Here is a 23,739-nt window from a genome sequence, read left to right on the forward strand (position 1 = left end):
AGAGGCCACAGCTGGAGAGTTGTCAGTCTATAACAAAAGGGAGTGAACCACAGCCATTCAGAACAACATGGATGCTCTGGCCATCATGCTGAGTACAGTAAGTCAGATTAAAACCCCCAACACACTGTGAGCTTCTATTTATATACAATACAAGAAAATGCAAAGTAGCCTGTAACAGCAGACGGGCCATGACCTGGGTGGGGCGGGAAGGCAGGAATGAGACAGAGACCTTCGGAGAGAACTCTGAATCACATACTTTGAATAGTGTACATTTATTGTATAGGACTCCGGAAAAAATGTTATTTAAGGAATCTGCCACGGAATACTCTTCAAGCCACTCAGTCTTCCCCTTTCTCAGACTGAATCACAGTCTGCTCTTCCCAGGCTGGCTTCTCTTCTTCAGTAATGGTCTTTGTCTTGGCTAGTGTCCCCATCAGTCAGCCGCCCCATCAGTTACTCGAGACAGCTTGGTGATCACCTCTGCTCTTCTTTTAGATGTACATTTAAATTTTTTCTCAAATTCATTTCTCACATTTGTGTTTGTTTCAAGTTCACAACAGTGGGGGTTTTTCCTGTGATAAAATATACACAGCATAAAGCTGCTTTAATATTACTGAGCGCACGGTTCAATTCCATTCCATCCATTCACATTGTTATTCAATCACATCCATCTTCAGGACTTTTTTATCAAAAGCACCCCGCACCCCTTGAAACTCTGTACCCTTTAAGCATCAAACCCCCATTCTTGTCCCACTGGGCACCGCCACTGTATTTTTTTTTTTTTTTTTTTTTTGTCTTTTTGAGACGGGGTCTCACTATGCAGTTCAGGCTGGTCTTGGGCTCCCTCTGTAGCCCAGGCTGCTCTCGAACTTGCAACGATCCTCCTGCCTCAGCCTCCGGAGTGCTGGGATTATAGGAGTGCACTCCCCCACCTAGCTAGTATTCACTCTTCGTATGACTGAATAGTATTCCATCATTGGGTTAATTCAGGTCCATCTAAGAACAGTTGGGCCATTTCCCACCCATTACATCCACTTCCTCTCTTAGGTTCTACACCATGGCCTCTTGCCTGGATTATTTCAGTAGGTTACTGCCTGGCCGTCTTAGCTTCCTCCTCCTTCGTGTGGTCTGCCTTGCCACCGTCATTTTCCCAAAGCTGGGGTCCTGGCCTCCAGGGCTCACAGATCCATGTGTACAACTTCAAACTGAAACGTGATCCATCTTTGAATGCTGACCTGCTCTTTTGAGTTTTGCTCCATTTTGCGTGTGCAGTGCTGGAAACTAAACCCAGGGAGCACTGAGCTACACTCCCACCCCCGGGCCTTTTCAAATTTTGAGCCAAGGTCTTGCTAAATTGCCTAAACTGGGCTCCAATTTGGAATCTTCCTGCCTCAGGCTCTGCGGGACTAGAGTGCTGGGATTACAGGAGCACACCCACACTCAGCGTCTTTCTTATTTTAATCTAGTGTATGAGGTGTGATAAAAAACATAATGAGATTCAAATACAAAGTCAACATGTAAAAAGCAAAGCAAAACAAAACATACTGCCACTAATCTCCCTCAAAATCTGCCCCTTGACTTTGAGCACATTTATTCCACTGTTCTTGCAACTTTAGGAAAGTTTGGGGAGCTCTATCTCATTAGTGTCTCTTTGTGGCGTACCCTATGTCCTGCATCGATTCAAAAAGCTTATGGATCCAGGTGTGGTGGGGCCTGCCTGTAATCCCAGCACTCAGGAGACCGAGGCAGGAGGATCCCGGTAAATTGGAGGCCAGCCTGTGCTAAAAGATCTTGTTCTAAAAAACAAAAACAAAACAAAATATTTTTAGTGATTTATGCCACATAAAAGCATTACGGTGCCTCTTCACTCTCTAGATCTGGCACTGTGCAACTTCTAACTCTTCCCCCCAAGTCCAAGTGACTATGAAAGACAAATCTTTTGAATGGATTCGGGGCATTGAGGCAACCACAACAGAGCAATCAAAGATGGTCACGAGAGAAGACTTTCAAATCTGCCTCAGAAAGTGGCAAGAGCCAGGTATGGTGGGGCAGGCCGGTAATCCCAGCGCTCGGGAGGCTGAGGCAGGGGGATCCCTGTGAGTTCAAGGCCAGCCTGAACTACATAGTGAAACCCTGTCTCAAGAAGACAAAAAAAAATAAAAGAAAAATGATTCCACCAGGAACCTGAAGAAGGGTAACCAGGTCAGAGGAAAGGGAAGGGTGGAAGTTGTGAGACTATTTTTCTTTAGCAGTTTGGTCTATGGGTGCCATCTCTGTGCTCCTGATAGCAGGTGCAGAGCATGGCCACACCTCTCCTCCCTTCAGGCCTCCTATCAGTGGCTCACCAAAGGCTGGTCCTTAGTAACGGCCTGCCACCAATCTCCGAACTCACGGCCTGATACCTGGACCTCCTCCCTAAGCGGTCAGCCCCGTCCTTGATAGCTGTGGGGCACGGTGCTGGGTGATTAGAAGCGGGAAATGCTGGCTCTTGTCAGGAACCCCACATATGCATTTATGTGACACATCCAGCAGTTCAGACACGGAACATCAGAGAAAACCCCGCCAAACACTGCATGGAGCACCAAGATGTGGTCTCCAGCTGATCTTTCTCTAGGCAGCTATCAAGGGGAGAAGCTCTTTAGGAAAGAGGTGTCACATCCTTGTGGATGGACTTTCAGAGTGAAATACAACATATCCAGGGGGTGACGACAAGGATGCTTTTCCCGGCTAACTTTCTTGACACCTGGGGTCATGTAAGAGAACAGACTCCGTGAGCCTGACTGGAGGCCCCATTCCCCTCCCTTCTTTTCTCCGTCTGTCCATCCCTTCCTTCTTCAGCATGACTTCTCCTCCACACAGACATTCTTCTATTACAGCGACGCCTCTGATGCCCTAATAGATTTTTCCTCCTAATGTATTTTGCCCATCCCAGAGGCTTACACATGGTGTCCTTCCCACTCCTTTTTCTAGAAGTTTCGGCTGCTCAGCGGTGGAGCACTTGCCTAGCAGGGAGGTGCTAGTCTAGTCCGATCCTCAGAATTATCAAAGAGAACAGAGTCAGATTAACACTTGGAACTGGGCAAGCCGGCCCCTCCCAGTGCAGCCTTCCTGCCCTGCAGTTGTAAGTACAGACCTTTGCACTCACCCATCTCCTCTTCAGCACCGCCCTCCTCTCCTCCCCTTGGCCTCCAGGACTCTCCACTGGGGAGGGTCCCTACCGATGCACTGATCTGTTCAGCCTTTTCACTCACAGCTGAGCATCTCCAACGATTATTTCAGACTGATTTCATTTTGTAATCCACCACCTACTCTATTTTCATTAACACGGAAAATATGCAACAACTAAGCTCAATCAGGACTTGTGTATGACAGATGCCATGGTCGTCTTCTGCAGTTTCTCCTGTCACACACTTGTCCTTATCCTGTTAGGGTCAGGTGGGAGTGGGCGGGGCCCGGGGACTGAGCATTGCTGGGGTGCTGGGGGTGCTGGGAGGGCTGGCTAGGCAAGGCCTGCCTCACTCACTCTGCCCCTCACAGTTCTGCTCCTGAGCCCCGCCCAAGTCAGTTACAGACCTTGTTACAGTCCAGGCCTTCCGTGCTCCCCAGAGGGCCGCACGGTCAGGCTTGCTCCTTGGGGTAGCAATGTGGGAAGTGGTGAAGCCCTTACCAGGTGGGTCCTGGAGGGAAGTCTTCAGGTCACGGTGAGGGGAGCCCTGGATGGAGCCCCGCTGTGTCCGTCTTGCTTCCTGGCTAAGAGGTGAGCGACCTGTTCCACTCCATTCCATGGCCCTCCCATAACGTGCCGCTGACCACGGACTGGAACTGGTGACACCATGAGGCAATACCCTTTCTCTTCGTAAACAGATTTCCTCAGGTATTTATTACAGTAGCACAGAGCTGCCTAACACAGAATTGCACATGAATGCAATGATTCTTCCCCCATAGCCCACCGATGGAGGAAAGGGAACCAGCTAATTCTTTGCCCTGAAGATGAGGCCGGAATCACCCCAGCCCCTTCCTTTCCCCGTGTGTGCGGTGTGCTCAGCTCGACGTGGTCCCACTCCATCTCTGGTGTCCCCCCTGGGTGCTTCTTCATCAGTGAATATCCTGCTCCTCAAGTGTTCACAACTGTAGCTCCCATACCCACCCTAAACTTGGTACTTCCTCCAGTCTCCTTTTCTCCTATTTCATGCTGACTTTTTCCCTATATTGCTGTCTTTCAGGCAGCCTCGCAGTCTGACCCCCAACTGATCTTCCCACTCTCAGGAGCGTGCCCCAAACCACATTAGAAACCATAACATCTTTCCTTGTTCTCACAGAAGCACAATGCATGAGAAAGAACCCTTCATGAATTGAGGGTCCCACCCTCTTTAAAAACCATAGTTACTACTTCTTAGGACCCTAAGACCAAAGAGGAACATTGAAAAGTCAATCTGTAGGGGCTGGGGATTTAGCTCAGCAGACAAGGCAGGCAGTCATGAGTTCGATCCCTGGTACCGGTAAAAAAAAAAAAGAAAAGAAAAGTCAATCTGAGGGTCTGGGGGTTTAACTCAGTGGCGTAAGTGCCTGCTTGGCAAACACGAGAATATGAGTTCGATCCGCGGCACCAAAAAAAAAAAAGTCAATCTGTTAGTTACATCACCTGAAAATAATTATGCAACGACTTTATCTCAATAATTTAGAAAGCTGCTGAATGCATTTTAAAAAAACATTTAGGGCCAGGCATGGTGACATATGCCTATAATCCCAATACTTGGGAGGCTGAGACAGGAAGATCGCTTTGCATTTGAGGCCAGCCTAGATTATATAATGAGTTCAAGGCCAGTCTGAACTACATAGTGAGACCCTGTCTCAAAACTCCCCCTCCACCACTTGACCCAGTTATTCCCCTTCTGGGTATCTTTCCAAAAGAATTAAAATAGGAAGAAAATGTTCAGTTGGGGAGGAGAACAAGGGAGTGGTGGGGGGGGGAAGGAAAGAGGGAGAAAGTAAAAAGAGAAAAGAAGAAAAATATGAATATAAAGTTTTTTTTTTTTTTGTCTTTTTCATTTTTATCGGTACCGGGGATTGAACTCACGACCGCCTACTTGCAAGGCAGGTGCTTATGCCGCTGAGCTAAATCCCCAGCCCCTGAATATAAAGTTTTTGTAAATGAGGGGTTGAAGGGAAAGTTGGAGGATGGGGGAAAAAAAGCAACACGTTATATCACACACCGGTATAAATTCTCTGTGATGAATGCGATCACTATGTATATCTAAAATGTACCAATAAAATCTGATTGGGGAAAAATGCCCCCTCGAGATTTTGTTTTTCTTTTTGAGACAAGGTTTTGCTATGCAATTCAGGCTGGCCTTGAACTCATTATGTAGCCCAGGCTGGCCTTGAATTTGCAGCAATTCTCCTGCCTCAGCATCCCGAGAGCTGGGATTATGGGCGTGTGCCACAGATTTGTTTTGACTCTGTCCCAAACCGCTGGTTAAAGTGAATCTGAAGATCACTGGCCTGTCACCCGATAGCCATCTGAGTATCTCATGCCTTGAGAAGCAAACTGACTATGATATTCTATTTTTCTCATGTGTGTGGTCCTAGGGATCAAACCTGGGGCCTTGTGCATACAAAGAAAGAACCCTACCACTGAGCCACACCCCAGCCCCAGATATGATATTCTAATAAAGGATTGGATATCTCCAAAATCTCAGGTTACATGGAGTCACCATCCATATGAAGGCGAAGAGGGTTGGTCACATTACATGCTACTAATGCAAATGTGCAAATTTGGATATGGAGCTGTCTCTGGATCTTCGAGGTTAAGAATCAGAATTGTTAGCTTGAGGGTAGGCACCATCCTCACAGGTTCTGTACCTTTCATGGAGCAGAGGTTTGTGGTCTTCGTCAGATCTCAAAGGGCTTTAGAGCCTGCAAGAGGTAAAGAACCCCTGTTTTAGAAGAGAAAGACCAAAATCGAGGGAAGGTTTTTTTTATATTTATCATTGCATTAAACAATAACAAATAACTTCCATTTCAGCACACAGCAAGAAAACATGTCAGTATTATAAACAAGGATCACATGACTAGTAACCGCATTTAACCACCAATCTACATTTACGCCATGCTAGCGTTTCAGACATGCATTAACTATTTACCTTAATATGCACACAAGAAATCCATAGGGGAGGGTCAAACACAAATTTTTAACCTTGATTGCATTTATCAATGTGCTATTTCCACTACTATCTCAGAAAACCTTCAGGTAGGGGCAGGGGATTTAGCTCAGCAGTACAGCGCCTGCCTGGCAAGCATGAGGTCATGAATTCGATCCCTAGGGCCAAAACAACAAAACAAAACAAAACAAAAACCTTCAGTTAAGTAATTGATAGCACATATAAGTAAAAAAACCTGTTTAAACCATTTAACATAGTGCCTGAGTTACATCTCATCTTCTTATATAAAGAAGATAAATTACCATGCATACTTTATGACAGACTGATTAAAAGATAAGCTAGGGAAATCCCTAGCATGGCCAAATTTTGAAGTCTAAAATCAAATTCAGAGCTTGGATTTTTAAAGCCAGAACCCATTCAGAATATTCTAGAATAGATCTTAAACAGTAACACTTCAATAAGTCTGTCTTCGAAATGGATTTTAAAAATTAGGTTTGACTTGGTCACACACAGACCAATCAAGGTATTATGTACTTCATTGTTTTTTACATTTAAAATATACTTTATAAAAACAAAACAAAGTATATTTCAAAAAACATTAGTTATTTACTTATCTGATGAGTTCTGTTGAACCTCTGTTTTCCGTAACCCATGTGCTGGGGTTCCATAAGTGGGCAAAGCAGGCCAAAAGTAAAGCATATCTATGCTCTTTATAAAACATCAGATATAGAATTTAAAAAGTCAAATGTATTCTTAGGGTCCACTTCCCCATCTCATTCTCTTCTTGTAAGATTCTTGTTAATAATTTTATGTGTGCAGGTTTTTTTTATATAGAGCTTCTCTGGTCATTTACCCAGAACAGCTTAGATAGCAATGATGGTGAACCTTTTAGAACTCTCAGAGATCCAAACAGCATGCATGCCATAGCTCTGCCACCACTGTTCTTTTTTTAAAGAGCAGAATATATTTATTGATAGAAAGAAAGCTTCTGTCTAGGAGAGAAACAGAAGGGGTCCCAAGTGGGTTGCCAAAGCCTCGTCTTTTCTAGGGACTTTTATTGAGTAAAACTACAAGATGAGATGTGTCCAAGGTGGGAAAAACTGGGAACTCAAAAGGCAGACAGACGGACATGAGGTGGGACAGAATTATGGTCAATCAGTAAGTTCAGGTAAACTGACTATATCAGGGATGAATGAGGAAGTGAGTCCCCAAGCAAGAGGCCATGCTTAAAGAGCAGTGACTCTTCCTGCAAGGGTTGGGCTGGGGCTCCTGGCTTCCTCAAGGTGATCCACACCGATTTAGAATATCAATCCCTGATGTTTATACTCAGGATGTGGCCATATTTATTTGCCTTGCCTTTTGTCTTGAGATCTGGCCCGCAGCGGGAGGTGTCTGTCTCCTCCAAGGCTGCCAGGTGTCTGGGCTTCTGCCCTGGTTACCACTGTTCTGTAAGATTCTGTTTTCTTTTTTTGAGATAGTGCCTTAGTGTGTAGTTCAGGCCGGCCTTGAACTCACTACAGAGCCTTGAACCTGCACCAATCCTCCTGCCTCAGCCTTTTTAACATTGGGATTATAGATGTACGCTACCACACTTAGCCTGCATACAGGCTTTTAAAAACAGCTTTACTGAACTATAAAGTACAGACCGTATATCTGTGTATTATAGATGGTTAAACTAGCCAGGAATATGATGGGCCATCAGATCGGCCTAGGCCTTTGAAACACATCTCAACTGTGGCTGGAGAGACATCTGTTGGGGTCCAGGGCCCAAGACAAAGATGAAATGAGCAGGCCTGTGCACTTCCTCGCAGGGCAAACTCCAGGCTGAATGTTCAGTCACCTCCGTGGGAGACCAAGACTTCCTGAAAAAAGCTTGTTCTCTGCATGATCCTTGTTCTGTGACTTGGTTCCCTCACTGGATCGTTTTTACCTAAGCAACTCTTCTTACTGATTAACCACAGCTACAGCCCATGTGGCATCCATGTGGGTATTGCTCGGTGATACTTCCCTATAAAACGGGCCCTCTGTTATCTACTCAGGACCCCTCTGTTCCTCTGATAGCAGCTTTCGATCCGCTCAACACGTATCTTCCTACCCTTAACCTCCACTGATTCTAGAATTCATTTTTGATTTTTAGAGAACACAAGCTTGGCTTATCAGACGTCTAGTAGGTTGGGAATTAAACATTTCCCTTACATCATATTTGGATGTTCCAAATTTACTTCTGCAAAGTAAACAATTATATATATATATTTTGGTATTTTTCAGGGTTGCATAAATGCTATCATAATTTAAGCAAGTGGAGTTTAAATATAAATTTTTGGCTGGTGGTATCCGCCTGTCATCCCGGCCCTGGAAAGGCTGAGGCAGGAGGATCAACATGAGTTTGAGGTCGGCCTGACCTACACAGGGAGTTCAGAGCCAGCCTAAGCTACACAGTGAGACTCTGTCCAAAAATCAAAATAAAATAAAATTACAAATTGATATACGTTTTAAACTTAAGATTCCAGTCAGCTAGATGTTTTGTTTTTTAAGACAGGGTCTTACTACACAGCACAGGCTGACCTTGCATTCCTTTATGCAGTCCAGGTTAGCCTCAAATTGAACTCATGGTGATCCTCCTGCGTCAACCTCCGGAGTCCAGAATCCAGGTGTGCGCCATCACACATGGTTTAGATCGTTAATATTATATATATGAAAATTTTCATTTCTATGTTAGTAACTAAACTTTGATATTCTCTTGTCAATATAAAAAAATAAATTACTGTCTAAAAAGAAAATATGTCCCTTGTCAGGTTTCATAGAAAAAGTGTGCTAAAAGAGAGTAATTAGATAGTTTATGATAATTCTGTGATTTCAGTGGGCAAAAAGAAAGTTACTGTAATTTACAAAAAATCTTGTGTCGAAAAATTTACTGTAAACACACACACACCCTTAGCATTTTTAAAGCATCTTTAAATAACAATATTAACAGTTAACAGCTCCAGAACCTTTACTATGTGCCAGAAACTCCCGGGTGCTTGCCATGGGCTGTGGCTCCCTCTGAGGTCCCCCCAACCCCATGAAGCATTTACTGTGGTCAGACCCATTTTACAGACACGGAGACTACAGCAGAGTCCAGGTAATCTGTCCACTAAAAGAATAACTTCTAAGTGGCAGAGCTGGGCTTGTAATGCAGGCAGCAGAGCCTCAGAACTCTTTCCTTTCTGTAAGACCTGAAGGGATAAAGGAGAGGAGTCAACAGAAATGAACACCCAGGCGAAGTGTTTGGTGCAGCAGGAACTCCTACACTAAAGTGCACACCAAAAATATATAAAGAAATAATACATCAGTTTGGGTAGTGGGAGATCTCAACACCCCACTTTCACAAACCAACTAGACCAAAAATCAGCAATGAAACACCAGAACTGAAACAAACTTCTGAACACATGAATTCAGTTGACATCTAGAGTGTTTCACCCCACAATATGAGAACACACATTCTTCTCAGCTGCACACAGGATGTTCTCCAAAAAGACCACGTAGAACATGCTTAAGTAAACGAAAAGGAATTGAATTTATCTCATGTGTTCAACTCCCGGTATAAAAAACAAAAGAAAAAGAAAAAAAACTACTCCATGAATATTATAGCACAATGAAACTGGAAATCAACTGCAAAAGAAACCACAAGAGTACTTTAGGTGTGGTGGCACCCACCTGTAATGCCAGCACTTGGCAGGTTGAGGCAGGAGGATCATTGCAGGTTCAGGACCAGCATGGCCTACAAAGTGAGCTAAAGGCCAGCCTGAACTGCATAGTGAGACCCTGTCTCAAAAAGACAAAATGAAACTAGGAGAACAATTTGGAGCTGTAACAATTCTTCACTGGCAACTGATCCTGGGAGGTATTTTTTTGGGGGGGAGGGAACCTCCCATATGCAAAGCAGAGACCCAGATAAAGATAAAGCAGACTGTCAGAACTCAGAAAAGCTGAGGTAGGGAAAATGTAAATAGCGGAGGGGATCCACTGGGGCTTTGAGAATGGAGAATCAGCACGATGAAGGAGAATCTAAGTCTCCAGGAAAATCTCCAGATACAAATTGGGAGATGGGTGAATCAGATTAGGAATACTTTCTATTTCCTTTAAGATATGTGAGTTTTATTTAGAAGATAATTTGCAACCATCAGAAGGGGCTGGAAAGGAGCAGGCTAGCTGGAAGGAAGGACAGTTAGGGACTGGCCCCACCTCAGCGTGGGATAAAAGCTCCACCCTAAACATCTGGACTAAATTGGTGTCCTATCCTTTGTCTTCCTGCGCTCCATCCAACAAACCAAGATAATCTCTTATATCTAAAACCTGTTTCTCATGCTTAGCATTAATAAGCATCTTTTCAGGGCTAGTGGTGTTCATTTCTTTTCAAAACATGGAAGACCTATGAGAAAGCTAGATAAAAATAATAGTAATAATAATAATGCAGAGATGTCCAGGGTGGTAATTTAAAAACAAGTATGACAACCAGTTAGTCCGATCACATCAAAATTAGAGCTAACCTTGGCGTGGTGACATTTGGCTGTAATCCTAACATTTGGAAGGCTGAGGCAGGAGGATCACTGCAAATTTGAGGGCAGCCTGGGCTACACAGAGAATTCAAGGCCAGACAGAACTACATAGCAAGGCCTTGTTTAAAAAGCAAAAACAAAACTAAACAAAGGAGTTGGAGCTGGGGTAGAAAGAAAAGCTTAGGGTAGCTGTGGGTTAGACTTAAACAGCAATTTCATTACAGTGAGAGTTATCTTTTGGGATGAACAGTAAAAATAAAATTTCCCTTTTGCAGAGTGCACTAAGACAAAAGCGAAACTGTAGGGAAATTCTGATTAAAACCAGAGAGGAGAATTACCAGATACAGGGCTGGAGGTGAGAAAGGGGAGGAACCACCCAAACCATCGTATTCATATAAAAATCTGTGCTTTGTTTCTTGTCGAATAATATATAGGTTTATGAAGTCAACTGGCAAAGATGTAGTACTGTAAAGTCAGTTTTTCCAAAATACCTTTTTTATTTTTCTTGTGACACCCACAACACCTTGCATGCTCTAGACAGGCCCTCTACCAGCAAGCTCCAACCAGCTGGTGACACCAACTGCTTTATTTTGGTTCTCAACTTTGTGTTTTGTTTGGGTTCCTGGGATTGAACTCCCAACCTTACACTCACCAGGCAGGTGCTTATGCCACTGAGCTAAGTCCCCAGCCCTCAGCCCTGTGTTGGGGAGAAGCGCAAGCACACAGGCACGGAGAGGAGGGTGAGCGAGGCCACCTACCTGCCCTCGGTCCTGCTGTCTCCCTTCTGCTGCCTGCGGAGCGGAGCGCAGGAAGTCACTCCGCGAGTGACTTCGGTGTCAGCTCTGTCTTCATCTAAGGACACGGAGAGCTGGTTAGAGGAGAAGACAGACGCCGCGGCGAGGGGGACAGAGCCAGCCAGTCCGGAGTGGGGCACGGTGAGGGGGCGGGGCTCTGCAGCCCGGGGGCCGGGTGGCGCTGGGGCCTGGCGGGGCAGGGCTGCCGGCCGGGGCTGGCGGTGCCCGGAGGGCGGCGCGGCGAGGGTGTGGCCGAGCGGGGCTCCGGCGGCTTGCGTCCCGGGCAGCGCGCGAGCGCAGCGCACCGACGGCCACGGCCACGGCCACGGCCACGGCCACGCGAGGGCGGCGCGGGCCCGGGGCGCTTCCGCAGCGGCGGCGACGCGCGTGGGCTGCCGCGGACGCGCCCGCCGTCTGGGGCCCGGGCTCCGCGTCCCGTCCGGATGCGCAGGCGGAGGCCGGGCTGGCTCCTCCCGCCGCCCGACCGCGGGCCGGGAGCCGCCGGCCGGACCACGCGCTCCCTCCGTCCGTGCGGGCTGGCGGAGCAGCTCGGGGTGGACAGCAGGCTTTCCGGGGCGATCTCATCACACCCCGGTGACACGCCAGCCGCTCTGCAGCCCCAGTTCCCTGCGTCCCCGGGCTCCCACTTTCCGAGCCCCCTTGTGAGTTCTCCTGGAGATTTCAACTCCAAATTCACTGAGCCGCTGCCTACTCACCCTCCAAGACTCAGGCTGCAGCCCCTCCACCCGCCAGGTGTTTGGGAGGCTGAGGCAGGAGCTCAAGCTGGAGGGCAGCTTGGGGAATTTAGTGAGGTTCTACCTCAAGATAAAAAATTAAAGGGGTGAGAGGAGCTAGGGATGTAACTCAGTGGTAGAGCGCTTGTCTAGCGTCTGCAGTGCCCTAGGTTCAACCCCCCTCCCCCATGCAACCGCACTCATGTGCGCACCTTCAGTGCCTCAGCCTGTGTGACATCCTGGCTCTAGCCCTAACCCCCCAGCATTCTGCATGTGCTTTCAGAGGTGTCAGGAGAAAGCCAATAATGTGATCTCCACTAGTCTGGAAGATCGTTAGGAGCAAAGGACTGTTATTTCATGCATGCATCCTTAGCAATCAACACAATGTCTGGCACCTAGTAAAGCTTCAGTAAATGTTTGATGAATGACTGAAGGAACAAAGCATCTGGTTCCTTTTGGCTTTGCCCCTGCAACACCAAAAATAAACTAAGCCTTGGCCCTTACTGGCTCTACCGTTTGAATTTCGAGAGTCAGAGCTTCAAGAGTTGGGTACAGGGGTACATGTCTGTAATCACAGTACTTGGGAGGCTGAGGCAAGAGGATGGTGAGCTGGAGGCCCGGCTGAGCTACCTAAGACCCTGCTCCAAAAACCACCTAGATAAATAGAAATTCAAGAAGCTGCCTCACCTCGCCTTGCTAACAGTAAGGGTAACTCAGTGTCTAGTGCCAGGAAGCTTTCTCTTACTCCATTTCACTCTGATGCATGGAGGTACAGGAGCATCACCCTCCAAGAATGACTCATCTAAGGGAGTCAACTTTACACCTCAGAGCTGGAAGTGAAAAATAAATAAATAGAAGCAGGCCGGGAAATTACCTCTTGGGCCTGTTTCACCTTGGCACGCCATTAAGACAGAGCCTCCTGCAATCTTGCTTTGAATATTTTTCTAAAAGTATCCTGGCTTTCCCCTGGTCTTTCATTTTGACAATCGGGGATTTCCTAATCACAACTAGAGTTTTTCTCTCAAACTTCTGTAAGTTTCCCCTCTTCACTTTCCAATGGTCAGAATGTATGAAAACACACGTTTACGTTAATTCTTTTTTGGTACTGGGATTGAAGGAGGAGCCTTCAAACTGAGCTACGTCTTTATTTTTTTTTAATCGGATTTTATGGGTACATTTTAGATAATACATAGCGATCACATTCGTCTTAGAATTTGACCCTGTACGCGATATAACTCGATTCAACTCAATTCGTTCCCCCTTCCCTCCTCCCTTACCTGTTTACAAAAGCTTTGCTTCCCTTTTTTCCTTTCCCCCTCCCCACTCCCTTGCTCCTCTCCCCATCTGAACATTTTCTTCCTTTTTACAGTACTTCTTACACATTTTTATTCTTATCTACACTTTCACCTTCTCACACCAGAGAAACAATGTGGTATTTATTTATTTATTTTTTATCGGTACCAGGGATCAAACTCATGACCCTGCGCTTGCAAGGCAGGTGCTTATGCCGCTGAGCTAAATCCCCAGCCCCTATGGTATTTATTTAACCATGTGTGTCTGATTTATTTCACTTAAGAGTGTGGTCCCAAGGTGCATGCACTTATCTAGAAAGGTCTCAAGCTTATCCTTCTGTATGACAGAGTAGTATTCCATTGTGTAAACACACACACACACTTCCTTATCCATTTACCAGTTGATGGGCATTTGGGCTGTTTCCAAGATTTGGCTGTTACAAACTGTGCTGCTATAAACATGAGTGCATGTACATCGCTGTGGTATGATGCTTTTAATACTTTCGGGAAGATGCCCAGAAGGGGAATAGGTGGGCCAAATGGGAACTCTACGTTGAGAAGTCTCCACGCTGATTTCCACAGTACACTAGTGTATGCTCCCAGCAACAGCAGAAAGGGTTCCCTTTTCCCCACAGTCGTGAGTTCAATCCCTGGTACCGATAAAAAGAAAAAAGAAAAAAATTGATTAATTAATTTTATCTATTTTTTGTGGTACTAGCAATCAAGCCCGGGGTTTCACACATGCGACAGCTCTACCCCCTCAGAGTTCCAGTCCTACCCAACCCTTAATTTAACATTTTTTCTTTTTATTGCAGTGCTGGGGATTGAACCCAGGAATTTTACCCTGAATTACATTTCATACCCTTTTAGAAAACTGCTTTGTTTTGGGACAAGGTCTTGCTAAGTTGTTGAGTTTCCCAGGCTGGGCTGGAGTTCACAATCCTCCTGCCTCAGCCTCCCAAGTAGCTGGAATTACAGGCATGCACATTTGGTATCCTTATTCTCAGTTTTAACGCTTATCTATAGGCTAATAGTTGTCTGTTTCATGTCTCAGACTTCTGTCCTAAGAAAACCAAACTTTTCTGTGAAACTTGTCAGTTTCTCCCAGGAGTCCCATGTGTATCTCAGATCACCAGGGTGGAGGCCGGACCGTGAGAGGTGATCAATACCAGCTCCACGTACCCCGTCCTGCCTCTTCCCTTGGGCAAGGGCAGTGTCATCTCCCTGCAGCTCAGCCTGGAACCTGGAAGTCTAGGACCGTGCAGAGACAGGACCTGTAGCAGATCCAGCAGGCATCTGTTCTGTGAGAGATTTAATAACTGAACGAGGGCGTGGGAGGAGTCAACCTCAGATCGCTACCAGAAGATTAATCGGTCTTGAAGCCCTACATCATGAATCTCTCTCAAATCCTTTCCCCTTTCTTGATCCCTACCGTACCTCCTTGCTGGATGGTGTCAAGGCTAAAATGAGATTAATATACATGAAAGAATTTTGCAAAGGATAAGCCGCTAGGGAAAGAAAAAAGGATAAAAAGTCTCCTGGAGTCTCTTCCTAGACTTACGAGCCCGTTTGCCTCTTCTTCTCAAGCTATGATTTTTTTCTTTTTTAAAAAGTTTCCTTTCTTTGTTCTTTGTCTTTTTTTTGTACTGGGGATCGAACTCACGACTCCACACTTGCAAGGCAGGCGCTTATGCTGTGGAGCTAAATCCCCAGCCCCTTTTTTGTCTTTTTGAGACAAGGTCTCTCTGTGTAGTTCAGGCTGGCCTTAAGCTCGCTATGTAGCCCAGGCTGGCCTTGAACTCACTTTGTAGCCAAGGCCGGTCTCGAACTTGCAACTATCCTCCTGCCTCAGCCTCCTGAGTGCTGGGATTACAGGTATGCACCACCATGCCTGGCTGTTTTCTCTTCAATTTTTATTTTCTTCATCTGCTGAGACTTCCAGAGGACCAGCACTGAGGTGTACAGAACTCTGCTGGTCTTCATATATATGCTTAATAACTCAGGCCTTTGGGGCTGGAAATATGGCTCAGGAGACCTAAGCTCCTGCCTGGAAAGTACCAGGTCCTGAGTTTGAGCCCTGGTACTGGAAACAAAACAAAACAAAACCAAAAAAAAAGAAAGAATAACTCAGACCTTACCCTCTAATACTGTTTGTTTCTGTTTCTGTTTTTTTTTTTTTTTCCAGACTAGAGATTGAACCCAGGGTTGTGCCTGCACTCAAATGCTATGTCTCCAGCTGCTTCTGGTTATTTCTGAGAGTAAGATCTAGCTATCAAGAAGGCTGTAAGTTCCTTATTGAAATGGAAGAGATATTCATTCAGCTTTTGTAGTGTCCACAGTACCATGAGTGACCATAGGTATAGAGTAAAAAGTACTTAAAAATTCTCACCTGACCATAAAAAATGAAATCCTGACTGGGCATGGTGGTGTATTCCTATAATCCTAGAACTGAGTTTAAGCCTCACCTCGGCAGCATCATACCCTAATGAGAGCCTGTCTCAAAATGAATATAAATAAATGAATAAGTACTTATATTTTATTATTTTTGTTAGTTTGTTTTTTTGAGACAGATTCTTGTTATGTAGTTCAGGCTGGCCTTGAACTCACTACGTAGCCCAGGCTGGCCTTGAACCCAGCAATCTGCCTGTCTTAGCCTGCTGAGATTACAGGCATGCACCACCATCCCCAGCCTTCAAAATAAATATTTAGAAAGGGCAAACATGTTTTTCCATCAGAAGTTTTGGTACACTTTAGAAACACATAATGGATCATATTCACTATAGGAATTTACACCTGTACCTGAAATAGCTTGATTTTTTTTTCCCCTCCCTTCAAGCTCTCCTCCACGCCCTATTTATAAAAGTTTTGTTGCCGTTTTTTCCTCCTTTTCTCACTTTTTAAAAAACTTTTCGAAAGGGGAATGTATTTCACAAAGGCCCTAGGCTGAAGTTCGGTGCCCAGGACTGCCGAGAAGAGGAAGCAACAATTCCTGCCTTTGCACAGCAGTGATGGCGCTGGAGATCACTATGCTGAGTGAGATAAGCTGCCTCAGAGACAAGAGTTGTGCGCCCCCACTTAGGGGTGGAATAGAAAGAAGCTGATTTCTGTGGAACACGGGAGGGTAGAGTAGTGCAACCAGCGGCCGGGGAAGGTAGGCGGGAGAGGTAGGCGGGAGAGGGGAGGAGGGCAGAGGCTGCCCTTAGCGAGGAGCATGGTAGGGGGCGGTGCGTCCACTGATTGGCTGGCCGCAGCCTGGGAGTGGATGATGGGAAGCCCACGGGGTGTGTTACTCCCCCTACGGGATGGCATATGAGGGATAGAAAGAGGGTCGCTGTTGCCACCTGCTGCTTGCTGCTTGGCCGCCTTCTGCCTGCCATGAAGTGTTTCTCCTCTGTGATGCCCCTCTCTATGCCATCCTGCCTTGGGGCCAGCCAACTACAACTGAGTTAAATAAACCTTTCCTCCTTTAACTTTGTGTGTCTGGTATTTTGTCACAGCAGCGTGAAAAGTGACCAAAGTACCACCCAACTCCTGCCCTCCACTTTGCTCAGCTTTGTCTAAATATTGTTCGTTATTCTTTGAAACTTACTGTTTATTTTATTTTATTTTAATTATTGTTTGGTACCGGGAATCAAACTCAAGACCTTGGGCTTGCCACGCAGGTACTTGTGTTGCTGAGCTATATCCCTGACTCTACTTTTTTATTTTAAAGAGAAAAAAACTTAAAACTTCAAGAAAAGATAATTATATGGTAACAATGATTAATACATTGCATACGGTAGTCTTTAGTTACTCAGAGAACAAGATATCTGCATTTAATTGTCCAAACAATATTTGCAAAACTTTTCTTTTCAATGAACTAAGAGAACTTAGTAATATAACTATCTTAACTATCATATGTATCATTTATATATATCATAATTTATCATATCTATCATATATAGCTATATGTATGATTTATATATAGTTTCTTTCCGCTTCTTACACTAGGGAGATAGTACAATGTTTACACATGAGTCTGATTTATTTCACTTATGAGTATGGTCTCTAGTTGCATCCATTTACCTATAGTACTCCATTGTATAAAAAAACCACATCTTTTCTATTTGTTCTTCAGTTAATGAGTATTTAGGTTGTTTCCAAGATCTAGCTATCACAAATTGTCCAGCACCACTTATTAAAGAGGCTTTCTTCCAGTGAATGTGTTTGGCACCTTTGTCAAAGATAAAGTGACTTAGTGTGTCTGGAGTTGTTTCTGTATCTTCTAATCTGTTCCACTGATCTTTGGGTCTGTTCTTTTTTTCTTTCTTTCTTTCTTTTTTTTTTTTTTGCTGGTACCATGCTGTTTTTATCACAGTAGCTTTATAGTATAATTTCAAGTCAGGGATTGTGGTGCCCCCTGCCTTGTCTTTGTTGTTCAGGATTGCCTTTGCTATTCCAGATCTCTTCTTGTTCCAAATGAATTTTAGGAGTGTTTTCTCTAATTCTGTGAGATATGCTATTGGAATTTTGATTGGGATTGCATTAAATCTGTATAACAGTTTGAAATTATGGCCACTTTCACTATACAGATTCTTCCTACTCAAGAGCATAGAATCTCCATTTTCTAATATACTCTCTTCAGTCTCCTTTTTCAGGGTACTGTCATTTAAAATGTAGAGTCTTTTGCATCCTTTGTCGGATGGATTCCTAGGCATTTCATTTTTTTGCATGCTGCTGTGAAAGATGTTTCTTCCCTGAATTCTCTTTCAGGGAGTTTGTTATTCGTGTACAGGAAGGCTGTGAAACTTATTGTTTATACCAGGAAAAAACTTTTAAAGAGATTTAAGGGTCTTGATTAGCTGACAGATTGAATTTTTAATTGCTGATTGTATAAATGCTCAAAGAGAGCCAGGGTGAAAGTGCCAGAATCAGTAAAGCTATGCACGCACAGTGCTTATAAACCTATGTCGAAGGGCTCTGGTGGCGTAGGCCAAAGGTAAAGTGTTTACCCTACCGTGCATGAGGCCCTGAGTTCCATCCCCAGCACTTCAGAAATGACTACACACAACCCATACATTGTTATATGCAAGTACCAATATGCCAAACAAAATGCATTATTTCGTGTAATTAATATGGTCTTATAAAAGTTGAAGAAAAATCCATACACCTAAAACAAAGTATAGATCAATTGAAATTCCTGGAACAAGCGTACAGTGTAAGTGTTTTAAGAAGTGTGAACATCTTCCTCCTAGTTACCCACTGTAGCTCATCACACACCAGCTCTCACAGGTTCTCTCTCTCAGTGTCTGGGGGATGTGGCATTTCCTCTCCTGATACTGCCACCACGGCAGCTCTGGCCTTGCATGTCTCATCCAGCTCCATTACCTTGGCTTCCTAAGTGGATCCTTGTGACCTTTGTCTTATTCCGTGCAGCTTATGCTCAGCCACAAATTAAATTGCACCAAACACTGATAGCACCCGACCATTGTCCCATCCCAAACCCATTCTTTCAGGGCCTCCCCAGTTCTCCCAGAACAGGCACAGATGTTTTGGCCAGATTTTCAAGCAAGGACATTTCGGTTTAATCCTACCCTCCTGGTCTGCTCTCTCTGACTCATCTTTGCCAGGAGTGTTGAGATTTAAAGCTGTCATTTGAGATTTGCAAAGTTGAGTCTACCCACAGTGGCCTGCAGGAGGAGTAAATGAAGAGATTGCCAACCCTGTAAATGAGCAGCTGGAGAGTTTGGAATACCCAAAACATCATTGGAAGCCTGGGAGTGGTCTCAGTGCAGCGGGATTTAAAAGTGCATGGTTTTTAGGGAGCAGAAACAAACTTGAACCTGGCTTAGGGGACTAGAAGAGTTACAGAAGGATAGACAAGCAGCTTGAAGTGGACGGCAGTCATCCGTGAGCTCCCCTGGCCTTGAAAGAGGGGACAGTTCAGGCTCTGACCCCAGATGACACTGAAACCACCTAACAACCGCTTTCATGGGTTTGTGACTGCAGAGTAATCATAGCAGTCTGGTTTCCCAAGGTGGGAGTCCTGCCTGGGGTAGCCAGGCTGCCCAGGACGGCTGCCCTGCAGATACAGGCCTCCTGCCGATACAGGCCTCGGCCTTTAACTGTGCCTACATCTATGCTTACATATGAGCAACCAGCCTGGGGAGCAGGACTTCGGGAAAGCTCACCAGCAATACTGATGGCAGCTAACAGATGAAGTGAGTTCAGAGCCCGAGGGACAGGCCCAGGGCCACTGTGGGCCAGCCGAGGGTGACATGCCCTGGGGAAGCTGTTGGTGAGCACCTGCCTCTCCCCAGCTGTGTCTTCTCCATTGCCCAGGCTGAGTGCATGGGGAGGCTGCACCCCCAGAATCCACACTGTCTTTGCTGGGTTCGCTTTCCTCTCTAGTTGCCCCAATTTTTGGCTCTCTAGCCCCTTTCCACTTGCTCTTAGCAGGTTTCTTCCACCATGCCCTCCTGATTATGTTCCTGCCTCCCCAGAATCATCCGTTTCAAGACACAACCTCCTCCAATTGCTCTCGTGTGCGGTACACGGGCTCAGCCAACCTTGCAACCTTGGCGCAGGTGTGTGTGGCTTATAGCTTCCTGAGGGCAGGAGTGGTATTGTCCTGTCTGTGCCCGGGGCCTAGCGTCAGGCAATAAGAACTTGAATAAAAAAGTGCTGAACACGTTTCAGAAGATTCCAGAAAACTATCTTCCTGGGTCAGCCTTTAACCCTGAGCTCCACACCTGTGTCCAACTTCTGATTATCTGCACCTACTTGTGACACTGATAACATTAATTTGGCTAATAATGAATTTTCTTTTTCATCTTAAATCCCCTTAGTTAATGGTACCATTATCCAAACAACAAGCTACATCACACTGAGGGGTCCTCCTAAATTCTCTTTCTAATTAGCCACCAAATCTCCCCTCCCCTTTTCTTGTTCGTTCATATTTGCCTGCCTCTCATGTCATGGTTTGGGTAACTGCCACCTGCATGGTTGTGAGAATTCTTTTTTTTTTTTTTTTTAAGTCAAAACCTAAGAATTTTATCTATACAAAAGAATAAAAATATTTTTAAAGGACTGATTTAAACTTACAATTTTTAGCTTCTCCTGTTCCTTGAACGTGAAACTGCTTCCAACTCAGAGAGATTTAAAATAGGTAATTATTAAATAAACACTTCTCCCTCTGCAGAAAACCACAGAGCCAAGTTTCCCGTTTTACTTATAGTAAACCACATTATTTTCAGTTAAGAATACTGGCAACTGCATGAAACACATGATCAGATATGTCAGCGGGGAGGTATGAGCAAAACAAAGGCCTTACACAAATGCCCCGAAGAAAGCAAGGTGGTTAAAACAATAGGAAAATAATAAGACACCAAATAAAATAAGAGAAGTGCCAGGTATTTACAGCCCATGTCGGAGTGTGACTTGTGGTCTGTGTTGGCACAAGACAAACCCAAGGACGCGATGGAGGGGCTGGCAGGTGCCACCAGGGCCCGCTGGTTTGTGGGGGACGGTCACACTCAGGGAGACACACAGAGGCTGTGTGCTGGGTCACAGCCACGTCTCATCTCCCTGCAGCTGTTTCTAAAACGACACAAAGCAAACAATGCGATGTCGCACAGAGATGCCTGGTCACAGCATGAGGACGGACTCTCAGAGCCACAGAGGCACAGGCACCGCCTGAAATCTGTACTGCTGTGACCTCCAGGGGCCAGTTCGTGGTTTTTCACTTAACTCGGATCAATCTTCCATCACATTTTTCTTAACTTCCCAGTCTAATCTAATCTACCTATCTGTGCCAGTTTTATTTATTTCTTTGTAGTTTTTGCCCTCTTCATAAACACACTTGCGTAGTTATATCACAATTTTGTTAAAATAAAAATGGATTATTTGTTGTTTGGCTGTGATGACTCCCTGAGGAGGGCGAAGAACCCCCTTAGCGTTTGGCTGTCTGCACGAATCTCTCCGGATCCTCACGGTCCTCCTGGCGCAAATCCGGGCAGGTAGTCACTTTGCGTTCCACTTCCTGGCTCCCCCTTTTCAGTGAGCTGGTCCTGAACCTCTGGCAGTGCGCTCACTACACCTGCCACGAAAGCAGCTGATTCACTGAACAGCTGCTCGGCTTCCAGTTCCTTCTGTCGTTTGCTGTTATTATTATTGGAGCTTTTTGGTTGTCAGATACCGATCCTGACCATGAATAACATTGCCATTCATCTGAGTGTCTTTTGGAGCTTCCTTCAAAAGTGAAGCTCTGTCTCTCTGAGTTTGCCAGAGTTAGCTCCGCCAGCTCCCGGGCTGTCTGGGGTCTGCCCTGGCCACCACCTGTACCCCTACATTGAGCTGGTGTGGTGGATGCTTTTGTAACTGGCCTCGAAGTTCTATTTTTGTTCTTCCCCAATGTGTCTTCCATTGACACTGCTCAAGTTATCTCCCAAAGATAGCTGTTAAAGTTATTTTTCAGGTGTTCCCACCTGTAAGCCCAGCTGCTTCAGAGGCTGAGGCAGGAGGATTGCAAATGCCAGGCCAGCCAGGGCAATTTAGCAAAGCCCTGCCTCAAAATAAATAAAAAGGGCTGGGTGTATAAATCTTGTGTGCATGGTGGTGGGGACACAACCATTACCATATTCTCCTGCTTACAACAATGCAGTGGGTCTCCGACATACAGGATGAATTCAGAGTGGCCATTATGTTATGCAAGACCCTTTGTGACTGTACCGCCAATGTCACCTCCTCCGAGAAGCCTCTGGCGACCTACACTGAAACAGAACTGGCCACTTCTTGTCCTGTGAGGCTGGTTGAATATCCCTTGTTGCAAATGCTTGGGACCACTTAGGCGATAGATCTCGAAGTTTCCTGGATTGGGGGAATATTTGTGTGAACTTCACTTTGGCACTAATATCACTAATCTGAAAATTCAAAATCTGCAGTACCCCCACATATAAATTTTGAGCACTAGCTCATATCTCAGACAACACTTTGGATTTCAGATTGTCAGATTAGGAACGCTCAAACTGTACATAAACCCCCTGTGTCTCCCCCGCCCCCTTGTGTACTCTGGGCGCGGATTTGCTTCCTGGGCCCTAAGGTGAGTTCTGGAGGGCAGGGGTCGGATCTCGCCTTTGTATCTCTCGCACTTGGTCCAGGACCCAGCGGAGGGTCACGACTTAGCAAATGTTTGTTATGTCAGGTGATGGCAAGGAACACGCTGGCTTGGCGCCGTGCCTGGTTCTGTCACTTGCCAGCAGTTTCAACTGTTTCCTCATCTGTAAACTGAGAATAGAATGGACGGTAAAATCTAGGGATGGCAAGGACAGAGCGAGAATGTCACAGCAGGAACACAGTCCTGGAGGGTTAAAACGGTAAATGTTGGCTGTTGCGGTTCTTATCCCCCGGGGCCTCGTGCAGTCTTTTAAAACTCTCTGTGGCCTTTCCTACAGCTGTTTTCCTTGGTGTCACCTTCTATGAATGACTACAGCACTGATTCGTTTCAAATAGTCATTAAAAAGATTTCACATCCTCATCATATTTTGATCACTTTGATCATATCTACTTCCGAGTTTTTAAACTTTGAAGAATTCAAAGGTGTCATTTTGTGGCAGGCAGAATTCTAAGATGACCCTCAGTGACCCCCATCCTTTTAAATCCCTTCCCCTCAGACAACGGAAGCATTGGGTGAACGTGAGGAGATTGGACTCCAGGGCAAGGTTATGTCAGATGGCACCGCTGGCTCTCAGTGCAGAAGGGCTCCCCTGGGGCTGACTTCACAGTCAGCTGTTTAAGGTGCTTCCCCGAAGGTCCCCAGAGGCTGGGGAGAGGGTGATCAGTGGGTACTAAGTCACACAGGTCACAGTACACAGTAGTAAGAAGTCCTGTGTGCTGTTGCAGTAGCACTAGGGTTACTACAGGTAACAATAACGTAATACCACCTCAAAAAGCTGGAAGAAAGAAATTTTAGTGTTTTTGCCATAAAAAGTGGTGAAATGATAAATGCATGCTTCACTGTTGGAACATTTCACCATGCACACATGTATTGAAGCATCACACAGTATCTCTTTTTTTTTTTTGAGACAAGATCTCACTATGTAGTTCAGGCTAGCTTTGAAGTTGTGAGGATCCTCCTGCCTCAGCCTTCCAAGTGCTGGGATTACAGGTATGCACCACTATGCCCAGCAGTAGGTACAATCTTTGTGCATGTTGAAAGTTAAAATGAACAAATGAACAACAGA

The 23,739-nt window shown here is 45.4% G+C and overlaps 1 long non-coding RNA gene across 3 annotated transcripts; it reads right to left on the bottom strand.

The window, feature by feature from the left end:
• Positions 1-248: 248 nt before the first annotated feature.
• Positions 249-11,865, bottom strand: LOC106025176 (uncharacterized). 3 transcript variants are annotated; one of them, XR_010041755.1, is made up of 5 exons: positions 11,458-11,865; positions 5,863-5,916; positions 3,668-3,901; positions 1,663-1,796; positions 249-572 (listed from the first exon to the last, which is right to left on the bottom strand). It is a non-coding gene; the product is annotated as an uncharacterized LOC106025176 (long non-coding RNA). The 3 variants fall into 3 exon arrangements; XR_010041753.1 differs by having other exon boundaries at positions 3,668-4,490; positions 11,458-11,864; XR_010041754.1 differs by lacking the exon at positions 1,663-1,796 and having other exon boundaries at positions 3,668-4,490; positions 11,458-11,860.
• Between the last annotated feature and the right edge of the window lie 11,874 nt (positions 11,866-23,739).

Source organism: Cavia porcellus, unplaced genomic scaffold (genome assembly GCF_034190915.1).
Source record: "Cavia porcellus strain 051 isolate PalLab524CR breed Dunkin Hartley unplaced genomic scaffold, mCavPor4.1 scaffold_21, whole genome shotgun sequence".
Taxonomy (NCBI): Eukaryota; Metazoa; Chordata; class Mammalia; order Rodentia; family Caviidae; genus Cavia; species Cavia porcellus.